At 46.3% G+C, this 13,309-nt stretch overlaps 1 long non-coding RNA gene across 1 annotated transcript in view; it reads left to right on the top strand.

The window, feature by feature from the left end:
- The window catches only part of LOC122462219, a 72,227-nt gene extending 64,154 nt beyond the window's left edge, over positions 1 to 8,073 (top strand). Inside the window, exon 2 of the long non-coding RNA XR_006284636.1 lies at positions 7,971 to 8,073. This is a non-coding gene — a long non-coding RNA (uncharacterized LOC122462219). The remainder of the gene's footprint in view (positions 1 to 7,970) is intronic.
- Positions 8,074 to 13,309: the final 5,236 nt, after the last annotated feature.

Here is a 13,309-nt window from a genome sequence, read left to right as displayed (position 1 = left end):
TCACTAAATAACGCACTGCTTCCAAACTCAGCTCCAAAGGAGTAAGGACGCCGATGAAACCGCATTCCAATCAGACAATGACGAGAACACACACACACACGTTGCCGTAAGAGATTCGGAAATCCGCTCTGGCCAGTTTGTTAACATTTATTTTGAGGGGGGAGGTGTTTTTTAAAGCTCAGTAAAATAAGTTGATATTTCTTTCATTTTCCAGGAGTCTGAGATAAAGAAGGAGCAAAATTAATTCAAATTTAATGCAAGCAAAATTAAAAACAACCCCTCAAATTAACCTCTCCAGACTTTGTGATCCACATTTGAGGCATTCCCCCACTCTGCCCCATTCAAGGAGTGGGTTTGGCCTGAATGATGAAACAAAGTTCACCCAAACTGCTTTCCCGATTTAAAAAAATAAAATAGTAATTCTGGCAAGCAAGTGGTTCTCTGATGGCTGAACAGAGACTAACCTCTCTCTCTTGTAGGCGCTCACAAGTACTTTATATGCCATCAAATAAGATAGGGTAAATTTTAAAACAAATCAGATCTTGTCAATTTGTGTCAATCGGTACAAACATGCAACTAGCTCTCAGCCCTCTCTCTGCACAAAAGACGGTCCTGTCTCATGCTAAGCATGTTGAAGTTGGCCTTCACAAAGGACTCTTTCCCTTGAAATAAGCAACAGGGTAGCTAACGATGGAGCATTTATACAACTAAAAAGCAGACATGATTTATTAAACAGCTACAGTGTGACAATAAATTTTAATGTCAATCAAAATCTGATTATTGTCACTGAAATTTGGAGTGAAAAGATAAAAGCCTGGAAAACAGAATTTAAACCAAACTGAAGAAAAAAATTAATGTCTTTGTTCCAAATGATAAATATTTTGTGTGATTTTGTTTAAACATCTAATTCTTAAAACAGGGGAAACAAGCTGTGTTGGATAGGCTCTTTTGAGAGGGTCTGTTAAGACACACAAGGACAAGAAGAAGAGCTTTGTTGTCCAAGAAAAGAAAAAAAGGAAATAGCATATTTTTAAAATGCTCAAAGAGAGGAGCTGCAATTTTCTTTCTCCTTGGTATGGTCAGAAATCTATATGGAATCAGAAGACATTGTGAAAAGGATCATCTATCATTGATATCCTCTTCTTCCTGCTGTACTGAAAATCACAGGACTATATCATCCATACCTTTCAGCCTGGCAAGAGCCCGCATATGGAACACAATGAGTGAAAAAGATCCAAATAAGGGGGACACACACAAAACATTATTCATGCAGGAAACTTAAAAAGCTCAGAGAGCCTTTAGTTTAAGTTACTCTCCTTTCTGAACTCCACGTCATGATTCTTTATTTCTGAGGTCAATACATTTTCAACAATAAGAATCGGGGCATCAAATCTGTGTGGAACGCAGGAAATTCTGGGATTAAAACAACTGCTGTCTTTTGAAATGAGGGACACCGGAAAGGTGCGATATTACCTGCTAAAACTGAGAACAGCCTGATCTGGTTTTGCTCTAAGATTTGTCACAAGAATTTGCAAGTTTGGGCAATGGGTATATATATATTTTCCTCCCTGACACACATCATTTTTAGTGGCAGGGTTTTTTGTTTTGGTTTTTGGTTTTGTTTTTAAACTCTGAATAAATCATCTATTTTTTTCAGACATTTCTGCCCTGGCAAAATTTTGCCTATTTTCACCTGCTAGGAAAGTTGCCTTTTTTCTGGTATAGTGAAAAACAGCCAAACATGTAGAAGTAAAACTATAGATTTATGATTTCTATAGCACTGACAGTGAGCAATCAAAGGTTGCAACCAAAGAGGACAACAACTTACTTCCTACGGACGTATTCCACAAGCCCTGTTTTGGACGAGTTGCCTTGTTGAAGTCCATGAGACTACTCGCACACAGGGTGTACTCACAGAAGTAATGTGTTGGGGATTGAGATCCTAAACAGGTAATATATAGCAAAGGCTGGGGAAGGTAAGCAGCACTGAGCTGAGTAAAGCATTGCTGTACAGGGTTGTTTTTTGTAATGGTTTTGGTTTTCTTGAATCTTTGCCTGAGTAGTTAAATGCTTAGTGCTTAGATACGATGGTGATCAGCAGTATAGAAAACCCTCAGCTAGATAATATTTCTGTGGAGTGGAGGAAGGCTTTTAAGGCCTATAAGGAAGAAGAGTTTGCTTTTTGTACCTCCTTCCCTTGCCCTGGGCTACACACAAAATGTCCAAATGTTATTCTTTGTGTTTCAGGCATGAAGGTGTTTTGTACCTCCCTGTGGCATGCTGATCAGTTTCATTCTCAGGTCAGAGTTCCCATCCCCCTTGGAAGGATCTGTGCACTAATAATAAGACATAAAACAGGAAATTCAGCATGTCAGTTTAGTAGCCAAGTTTGGCTTAAAAGTGACCCCAACATTTTGGATATGCATCTGGGTCAGTGTGAATTAACGGGCATAGTTTGTCCTATAAAAATGACTGACGGAGTATGTAACGGTTTAATCAGGATGTATGTGACACAGAGCTCCAGTGGGGAGAAGGGATGACATGCCGAAGACCTTTTATTCCAAATAAAATACACCTTTAGGAAAAGGAAAAAATTCAGTCTTTTGAACCACAAACCTGTTTTTTGGTCCCAAGTTAACATACAGTAAGGAACAATCCTTTACCATCCAGGAAAGAGTCTATGTGAGACCTCAAAGGCTTTTCTCTGTTCCCTAATGTCTCCGATGAAAAAGCCCAATGTTTTTTTAAAAGAAGCAGGCATGATGAGAAAGCAGTTTCTGAGCCTGATGCTCATTTCACTTACACCGGTAGCCTCGCTGCTTCCAGTGCAGTCCCTCACGATTTACATTGAGACATGCCGGGGAGAATCAGGCCCTCAGCTTTCTGAGGCTGCTCTCACTTTACTAACACCCTGCAGTCATCAGGCTCTGTCTATGCTCAATTGCACAGCTCACAAATGGAATCTCTCTCCTTGCTGTGTGTGGCCACGGGAGTGGAAGAATTGCATTGGGCTGAAAATAGTATTTACTTTTACTGATTGAAAAATAGAGGTTTTAAAAAAAAGCAAAAGCAGGAATTGAAACTATAATTACAATAAACTGTATGTAAACTCCCAGGTAAACACTGATTATACTGTGTCATTCCAGCCAGACTTTATTAGCAAGGAAAGACGAGAATCTTCCTCTTTTATCTCAGCCCGCCAATAACTTAGTACTGAGGGGTTTCAAAAGAATCCTGTTGCCCTACAGTTTTAGAATGCTTGTCATCCCAAAGGATCCCAGATTTAGGGCCTGATCCTTCCAACATGGGTGCAACTTTCCTCTTCTGAGTTTAATAGAGCTACGCACGTGAGTAATGCCACACGGGTGTGCGCAGAATCAGGGACTGGACGTAGCGAGCATCAATCTGGAATGGGGCTTTTAGTGGGCTCAGTTCTGCAGAAGAGGTGAAGTGGGGGGATGATTTGGGTGCGTTGTGACTGCTGTCAGTTTGACGTAGGGGGCAAGAGCCAGAGGGACGTGCATACGGAAGGAGATGTGGTGGTTTCCCTTCAGCCATGCAGGCGAGGCAGCGTTGCTGTTGCTTGGTGTGGCACTGAGGAAAGGGCAGAAGTGAAGCCCTCCTGAGCTGGAGAGCACAGTCTCCACAGGGCTCGGCTATGTGACTCTTTTAGGAGCTGAGGGCCTCCTTTGGCATTTGTGCTGAGGATCTGTGCTGAGGGCTTGGCAGGTAAATAGGAGGCTGAGGGGACTGGAAGAGGCATACAATATGGGAGGGGGGGAAAAAGGCCTCAGGGATGCAAGAGTGGGCCGAGTTGGTGTCCTCCCCTCACCAGTGTGTAGAGACAAAGTGACACCGAGAGCGGGGAGACGATTCTGCTCCCAGCGACACGCCTGCCACCCCTGCTGCACACACAGTATAATGAGCAGGATCTAGCCTAGAGAGAGAACGAGCCGTTTGCTGGGGATGGAGCTGAGCCATGAAGGCAGCAGGGAGTGCTGGAGAGGGGTCAGACTGCTTTAGGATTAGACTGGGTCATGGAACCTGGGCCGGCAACAGCGTTAATCTCCAGACCACAGCCTGTCCTCTATGAGGACTCAGGCAGACCCAGAAGGGGTCAATTTTACCCTGCAAATACCAGGAAATCGCCAATTTTTCCAAACTAACAATCAGAGCAACATCCAATTTACACAATGAAAAAGCAAAATGCCATCTGGGCCAAATCCTGAAGTCACTACTTGGGGGAGGGTAGGAAGGAAGGGTTTATTCCCCGGCATGCTACCTAGTGTATAGGGGAATTGCTCACCTCCACAGCAGAATCCCACCCTACCCTGGACCCACCAAAGCCCCATCAGACAGGTGCACTATGCAGCACCATTAGCTTCTCTGTGGATGGCCCTGGCACCCTAGTAAATCCCCTAGAGTCCCATCTCTCAGGGATACAGAGGCTGGGCTGGCCCTAGACCAAATGGTGCCACAGGTACTGAACTTTAGAATATCTTATTTTTTATTGCATTTGTAGCTCACTTCACGACTTGGACGCACGATTTGCATGCATGATTTATCCCTGTCCTATAAGATGATAAATTTACACGCTAGGATCTGTAAATCTGTATTTATTCATGCCGTATATAAGCAAATACAAAAAATTAGCTTCCTCTATGCTTACAGAAACTTTTAAATTCTCTTAGTGAGAAATGAATCCACAATACAGAATACCTGAAACATTTTACTTCAAACATTCTATTTTCTCTTTTGTCGCTAACAACAAAAACAGCAACCTAAGCCCGGCATCCTCCCACACACCCCCCAGCACCCCTGGCGGTCACTTGTCCCTAAATCCATTCCTGTCCACAGGCACTGATGGCTGTACTTGGGGCCTGTTGGTTCCAGCCTTGTCTTCCATGAACAGCATCCTTAAGGCGACACAAAGGGAAACGCAGCAGGCAGGGCAGAGAGGACAAGTCCACTTAAGGGCATTGTCAACCAGAGCTACTCACCACGGAATTCAACTGACCACTGAACAGGCAGATGGTGCAGAGAATGGAGACCAGCTCATGTCTATGTAGGTATTTACAAAAGACCCATGCACGGTAGTGTCTGCCTGAACCTTTGCTCACACCAGTCTTCCCTGCTCGAAGGCTTCCGAGTGACCTTTGAGGACGGATGGAGTACGCTGCAGCACAAGAGATGAGTGACAGGGCTAAGGCCTGCTTTCGAGAGGAAGGGAGGCTCTCTTTGCCAGTCATCCGTTGATGGGGGAATTTCTAGCCATCACAGCTGTGGGCAAGATCCTGAACCACAGCCTCCCTCGACCAAGAGAGCAGATACAGACTTTGCCAGGCCCTCCGAATGCCTCCCCATGGCAATCAGCAACTCCTCCGCCTTCTCTTGATGGCATCTAAACCTGCTGGCCTTCACCAGGACCCACCCACCCTGTGCCAGACATTAGGGGAGCAAGGAAACAGCACCAGCCCCAAAGGAAAGGAGACCCAGAGCTAAGCATCATCAGCATGTTAGCCTCTCATCCTTGCCCCTTCCTGCAGCCAGTGACTGGGTGGCTGGGATCTCTGGCAGGGGACACATTTGCTGAAGGGCATCTACCTGCCTTTCAATTACAGGGGCACACAGACCCCAGTCTAGAGAACTCTAATCCATTTCCTTTGGGGATAGGGGAGAAGAATAAGAAGCCAGGTTGGATTCTCTGAGCCCTGTGCTGGAAGGGACGTGTGTCGGGGAAGCATGTGTGATTCCCTCCCCCAACCCGCCCAGCCATGCCCTTGTCTGCCCAGGCTCAAGCCCCCACTTGATCTCGTGTGACGTGCCCACCCCACCGCATGCACAGTCTAGTCTCGGAGCACGGTTTAATATTCAGACCAGCTTTTTCAGTTTGGGAGGATTTCAGACAAAATAAGAAAAATAGAAATAAATAAAACGTACGAGGAGACACCTGCAATGTTAGCAGCAGCCAAACAGGTCAGAACAGGCCTGACCTGCTTTTTACAGCTTTGCCACAGCGGCACCTAGTGGTGAAACACCATAACTGCAGCTTCTTTAGGTTTTAGAAGGGAAAAAAGGAGGCCTCTGAGGACTGTATAACCCTGAGAGGGGGCAGCATGTGGCCCCATTATAGGGCCACACACAGTATGTAGCCCCATTATACGGGCAAATGTGGATCCACCAGCTCCGCACAACTATGGAGAAATGATCACGTTCCTGTTCTACTGAGCTCTCTTTTCCTACCACAAAATCCCCCAGAGTCTGAACTGGAGACTTCCCCTGCCCTTCTAAAAAAACCCTGCTCCTGTGTGGCTCATTGGTGCAGGATAGCTGCTTCCCCGCCCCCGCAGAGCAGTAGGGCAAGAGAGCTCTGTAATTCACCTGCTGACGCAGGCGTCCGGGATGAAGGGCCCTGTAGGAATGGAAGGGAATATCAGCATTTGGCTTTGCATTAGCCTGATGGCATATTCCCATAGATCCCACCCTTCCGCACACACCCACACCCCTAACTTTGAGTCAGACAGTCGCTCGAGAGGAAGTCCATCCATTGGTTAGAATGAGACGCTGGGGTTCCGTTCCTGATTCTGCACTTGACTCACCAGGTGACCTTCGATGGGGCCCTAAGGCCTCAGCCTCCCCGTTGGTAAAATGGTGATTAGACTACCTACCCCGCAGGCGTGCAGCGGGCTTTGATTCATTCCTAGTGGTAAAGCCAGACAGAGAATCCTTCTTAGAACATACACACTGCTCTCCTACACATGGTTGGAGAGGAATTTGCTTTTTCAGTGGTCATTGGCTGTGCTCCTTCCCATGAAAAGAAAGCCGGCTGGGCTCCAAGTTGTGTGTGCACGTGTGTGTGCACGCATGCACACTTGCATGACAATGTTTACTGCTGTGTGTGCCTGTTCTCCGTTTCTCCTGGGGCCTTACATTTCCAGGCTGTGTTAGCAAACTCTTCTCATGATGTTGTGCGGGTGTGCGCGTGCGAAGGCCTGTGTGTGTGTGCGTGACGGTTAGTGGGATGTGCATCGGTGTGGGGGAGCATGTGTTTTTTCTCCTCCTGGAGCAGACAGAGACTGACACAGTGAGTTCTTTGTCTGCCTGTGCGCCTGCCTGTCACAGCTCCCCAGCATTTCCAAGCCACCTTTCACAGCACAGAGAGACTTTGTCAGGAGCTGTCTTGGAATTTTAATGTGCCTGATGATCAGGCTTGTGGTGCAATACGCAGAGCTTGCTGTATCCCTTTTCAGAATCTCTCCTTAATGCAACGGATAAATAAACAACACAACAACCCCCCCACAAAATGAACAGGGTGTGGCATGCTTCTCAGAAACAGGCATGCCAGAGCCTTCCTTTCATGTTGCTGCAGCTCAGCTCTAACAGACCACAAGCCCTCCATGCGATGATCTTCTAGAGGCAATAGAAAATGGGGCTTCTATCATAGAGAGGGAGCCAGCAGAGAAGGGCTCCCTGGCTCAGTCCGGTAGGGATTCAGGCGCTTAGAATTCATTCTTAGAAATGCTTGAGTGCGGCACATCAGAATGATCCTGGCTGCAGGGCCTAGGTACCCAGGATTGGACCTCGGTGATCATCCCACTCCAGTGGGAGAAGGAGGCACTCTGCCCCTTGCAGGATGATAGAGTCGAACTAATGGAGACGGGGCCAAAGGCAATGGCTTTTTAGGGCCCAGAGTCAAGGCAAGGAATCAGACTTTAGAACCAGCAGCTCTCCATCTGTGCTGGTTTTGGGATTCACACCAAGGGCTGGGCCAGAATGTTGAACTTCAGTGGTGGTATGGATTGTGCACCAGGTTATTCACTGTTTGCCTTTCTGTTGGTGGTGGGTGTGTATGCTGAGATCCCCAAAGGGAAGCACGTACTGGTGGCATCGGCATCCGACGTGGACTATCTGAGGCAAGTTACAGGAGACATTACAGTGACTCTTATCCATTCTCTCTTCTTCCCTTTCAGCTCTGTTCTCTCCAGTTTCTAAGGAGCCACATGCTAGAGAGACAAGACCTGCAATGTGGAGGGGAACCCTGGAACAGAGAACTAGTCCAGGATCGGATACCACCTAAAGAAAGATACCCAGTGCTGATGATGGGTCAAGCGCCACACTAAGCACAGTGCTGACCTTCAGAGGTGCCAGGCAGAGCATGTAGAAGATCGGACACTTTTAGAGAGATGACCACTACCCCAGTGGATGGGACGGAAGAGGGAGCAGCCAACAGAAGCTGTTGTAAATGCAGCCATCTAAGAGAGAAGGCAAACCTAGCAGCCAGACTGTCCGTGAGGATGTGGGACAAGCATGTAGTGTGGGGAGCCTGCACCGAGAAGCCCTGTAGCACACCCCTCACCCTAGCCACGGAAAGAGAATTAGTCACATGAGAGTGGGGGGGCACACTAGGCAGAAGTGTTAGAGTCTGGTGTGCAGTCACATGTCCGAGACACTGTGATGCTGGCAAACCAGGTGCCAGCCTATACCAAGGTCCCCACGCCTCACTTGGATCCTGACAAACACAGAGCTGGAATCAGCCTGGCTTACTGTTAAAACAGGGATTAGAATGATAAAAAAAATGTCCTGAGGGTATAGACTTCATGGAATGCTTGTAAATTGCTGCTTGCATTAATCTCACTTATAACATCTGTCTCCCGGTAATATTTGAGTGTTTGCATTGCAAGCCTCTGTGACTGTGGAAATCACCAGACAGGAGCGAAGCATTATCTAGTGTAAAATACTAGTCTCCAACAGGTGTTATGTCCTGCCTGACAAAAAAGGCCCATCAACAGCAGACGAACTATTGCAGAACATCAGTGGACAAAAGGGTTTGTTGCTTGCTTTCCCCCACACCTCAGGAAGAGGAAAGGTGCAAGTGAATTCCTCCCATTAGCCGAGTTTGCAACTCGAAGCAGAAGGGGGGGAAGGAATAAAAACCCTTCACAAGGAGGAACTGTAGTTTTATGCTGCTTGGAGTCTGAGGGGCAAAGATTACTAAGCATAACCAAAAGATCCCCCTGGGTTAGCCCTAAAGGACATAGAGAGCTTGCTTATCATAGAAGCTTCTATTACTTTTTGAAACTTAAGATTGGAATTCATTTTTGTGTATATATGTTTACCTGCTTTAACCCTGTCAATAACTCCCATTTCCTTTTCCTACTTAATAAATCTTTAGATAGTTTATTATAGGACTGGCTACAAGTGTTGTGTTTGGTGTGAGATCTAAAGTACAATTGACCTGGGGTAAGTGAATGGTCCTTTGGGACTAGGAGTAACTTGAATACTGTTGTGATTTTTGGTGTAAGGAATCATCTATCATAAAGGCAGGCTTACCTGGGTGGCAAGATAGAACAGAGTACCCCAAGGGTCTGTCTGTGACTCCATGTTAAGGCTGTTATAGTGCCTGAGGAGTTTACGCTTGATAATTGGTTGGTAAAATCTAAGCATATAACTCACAACCAATTTGGGGTTTGTGCCCTGCTTCTGAACAGTCTGCTCTGAGGTTGGTACTCACACTCTTGAGTCACCTGAGACAGCTTGACAGACATATCTGGTTTACTGTCGCCCAGGTGCTAGGGTTGAAGACAACAGAAGTCAGTAATCTGGGGGCAGGTCTACACTACGGGGCTAAATTGACCGAAGTTACTCAACTCCAGCTACATGCATAACGTAGTTGGAGTTGACGTAGCTTAAGTTGACTTATTGCGGTGTCTACACTGTGCTGGGTTGACGGGAGACACTCCCCCATCAACTTACCTTATGCTTCTCGTTCCGGTGGAGTACCGGAGTCAACGTGAGAGTGATCGGCAGTCGATTTAGCGGGTCTTCACTAGACCCGCTAAATCGACCCCTGGTGGATCAATCGCCGCACATCGATCCCCTGGTAAGTGGAGATAAGCCCTGAGTCCACATTGGAAGCACAGACATAAGCAGACGTAAGCCTGGCCTGCAGCTGAATCTGAGAAATTCAGAAGAAACCTGGAGCCCAGAGCCTGAAGAGAAGCCATTTCAGCAACCCTAACAATGCCAGGGAGAAAGCAGCTCATGGCGGGAGAAGAGTCTAAAGATCGTATGGCGGAAGGGAGTTAGAACGAGAACAATATAGGACTGAGCTAGAGAACTGCAGATGGCACAGAAACTGGGGAGACAGAACTGGGGAGCTGCTAGTACAGTAACGATGACCATGAGAGACTAATATTTGTAAATGGAACCTCTGTAAACCCAAGTGGGGCAAATCTGGATTTCAGTTGACGGGAGGGGAGACTTTTGGAAGGGGACACAAAAAGCTGGGTGAAAATGGAGTTGATTAAAACAATGGATGGGAAAAGAATTGAAAGGAAAAATGGACAGGGTCCAAGAATAAAATGAATGTCTCGTCAGTGAGAGTTGTACTATGAGTAACACCACAAGCTAGCAAGAGGCCAACATCCAGAAAGTAACTGCAGAGAAGAAAGCAGCTTCTGAGAGGTGAAAAATTTCAGGTGCAGGAGAGAAGTAGGAAAGGGAATGATAAAAGAGAGAGAAGAGACGAGAATGAAAGGAAAACTGTATAACAATAAATAAGGAACAGGAGATCAGCAAAGCAGATAGCGGTGCTGCCTTTGAGAAGGCAAGAGGGGGAATTATTGACACAAGGAGCACGCTGCTAAAAATTCAATACATTCCTTCCTCAGTTAGTATTTGCAAAGGAGGGCAGGGAAGAGATATCAAACCCAAGCACACATTTCCCCGGAGAGGACAAAGGAAATTGGGATTGCCCTGGACCAGGAAATCAGAGCTGCTGCAGGCCCAGGCGGGATCTGCCCTAGAATTCTGACAGATGAGACAGGAAAACAAAGAGCCATCAGTACATCGAGTGAAAGGGAGGCACCGATGGGCTGAGAGCACTTAATGACACAACCAGACTTATGGGCCGTAGAGGAGATTTAGGAGCCCTCCAGACCTGTAAGCATGACATCAGCAGAGGGGAAGGTACAGGAAGTACTAGTCAGAACAGAGGAGGCCCTCTCCCCGCCCCCAAGAGTTATATAAGGGTGTCAAGGACGTGCTGCTGGAGAAAACTTCTACCTTAAGTTTAGTTGAAGTTTTTGATATAAACACCAGGCAAGGAACAGGACCCACAACTAGGGGACAGGGGAAGAACTATTGTACCTGAAGTGATAGAGACTGGTGATTGTAGGCTTTGGATTGTAATTCGCCCTGGGCAGGAACTGTCCCTGTTTACAGTATTTTGCATCCAGTACAATGGGGCACCAATCCCATTTGGGGTTTTTGGGTGCCACCATAATATAAATATTTACTGCTGCTATTAGCACCAAGGCAGAGGTAACTGGAGAATGAAAGCTGGGGGGATGGAGGGAGGGAGCTGGGACACTGCCACAGAGATCAGAGCTAGGACAAATGTTGTCCACTTTCTATACCAGTGACCCAGAAAAAGCAGAAATTCATTGGCTCCATCATGAAGTTTACTTATGACACAGAAATGGAATAGGAGATGCAATTCTGTATTATACGGACAGAGGCAGAGCACGGGACAGACAGATGAACTACACGAGTCAGTGAGGAGAGAGAGAAAGAAATAAGACTCAGAACCAAAGAGAGTGGGAAATATCTTCAGTGTTTTGTGGCGTATGGCCCCTGAGCAGGAGAAGAAGAATTTGGGCTCCGCTGGGGAGAGAACACCGAGTACAGTTAGAGAGGACTGAACCCCAGAACACACAGAGACAACCGAACAAACACTTTCAGGCAAGTTGGGCAGAGCGAGGGCAGTCTGATCAGCACAGCCCGGGAGCCAGTTCAGAGGAAATGGCCCTGGGCCACACCTAGAATTGTGTGCACAGAGCGGGTCACCTCCTCGTAACAGGGATATTATCGGAAAGGAGAAGCAGAAGTAGCCAGAACAATAGCGAGAGGAGGATCTCAACGACTCAATGTCAGAGAAAATCTGTATATATCCAGGAGTAGCTTTCTGAAGACAAACACATTGAAAAGGGAGAGGAGCGCTCAGAGGAGAATTCACAGACTATTCTGAAGGGGCCAGAGACACCTATGTAAGCTGGCCAGATAATAAGGACGTAGCAGAGCTGGCACTGAAGAAATTACACAGGTTTCTCTCTCTAAGAATTTAGCAAGATTCAAAGAGGGACTGGATATTTAACACAGGTTACAAGAATACCCAGAGTTAGAATAGGTTTCAGAGTAGCAGCTGTGTTCGTCTGTATCCGCAAAAAGAAAAGGAGTACTTGTGGCACCTTAGAGACTAACAAATTTATTTGAGCATAAGCTTTCGTGAGCTACAGCTCACTTCATCGGATGCATTCAGTGGAAAATACAGTGGGGAGTTTTATATACATAGAGAACATGAAACAATGGGTGTTACCATAAACACTGTAACGAGAGTGATCAGGTAAGGTGAGCTATTACCAGCAGGAGAGAAAAAAAACCTTTTGTAGTGATAATCAAGGTGGGCCATTTCCAGCAGTTGACAAGAATGTGTGAGGAACAGTGGGGGTGGGGGGGAATAAACATGGGGAAATAGTTTTACTTTGTGTAATGACACATCCATCGCAGTCTTTATTCAAGCCTAATTTAATGGTGTCCAGTTTGCAAATTAATTCCAATTCAGCAGTCTCTTGTTGGAGTCTGTTTTTGAAGTTTTTTTGTTGAAGGATTGCGACTTTTAGGTCTGTAATCCAGTGACCAGAGAGACTGAAGTGTTCTCCGACTGGTTTTTGAATGTTATAATTCTTGACATCTGATTTGTGTCCATTTATTCTTTTGCGTAGAGACTGTTTGGTTTGGCCAACGTACATGGCAGAGGGGCATTGCTGGCACATGATGGCATATATCACAATGGTAGATGTGCAGGTGAACAAGTCTCTGATAGTGTGGCTGATGTGATTAGGCCCTATGATGGTGTCCCCTAAGGTGACACAAGTACTCCTTTTCTTTTTTAGAGTTAGATTAGTAGATGCTAAATAAGTTTTGTAAGGGAGATAAAAAGCCTCCTGCTTTCATGGCTTAAGCCAGTCTCTAACTATTAGGGGTTTGGGGGACACTTTCTCAGGACCAGATTATTCCCACATCTGACTACTGTGGGGTTTCCTGCTGTCTCCTCTGAGCGCCTGGTGTTGCCCACTCTCCTAGACAGGATACTGGACCAGCACACCAGGAGTCTGATCCACTACAGCAATTGCTATGTGTTTGCCAAGTCTTTCCTGCAGGAGTGTTTCATTGACACAGGGGGACCTTCCTTTAGGGAACTGACAACAACAAACATAAACAGTCAAATTTGCAGCAGCGACTCTACCAG

This window comes from Chelonia mydas, chromosome 10, assembly GCF_015237465.2.
Source record: "Chelonia mydas isolate rCheMyd1 chromosome 10, rCheMyd1.pri.v2, whole genome shotgun sequence".
Lineage (NCBI taxonomy): Eukaryota > Metazoa > Chordata > Testudines > Cheloniidae > Chelonia > Chelonia mydas.
Note: the sequence above shows the minus strand (reverse complement) of the source record. Positions and strands in the feature narration are given on the sequence as shown.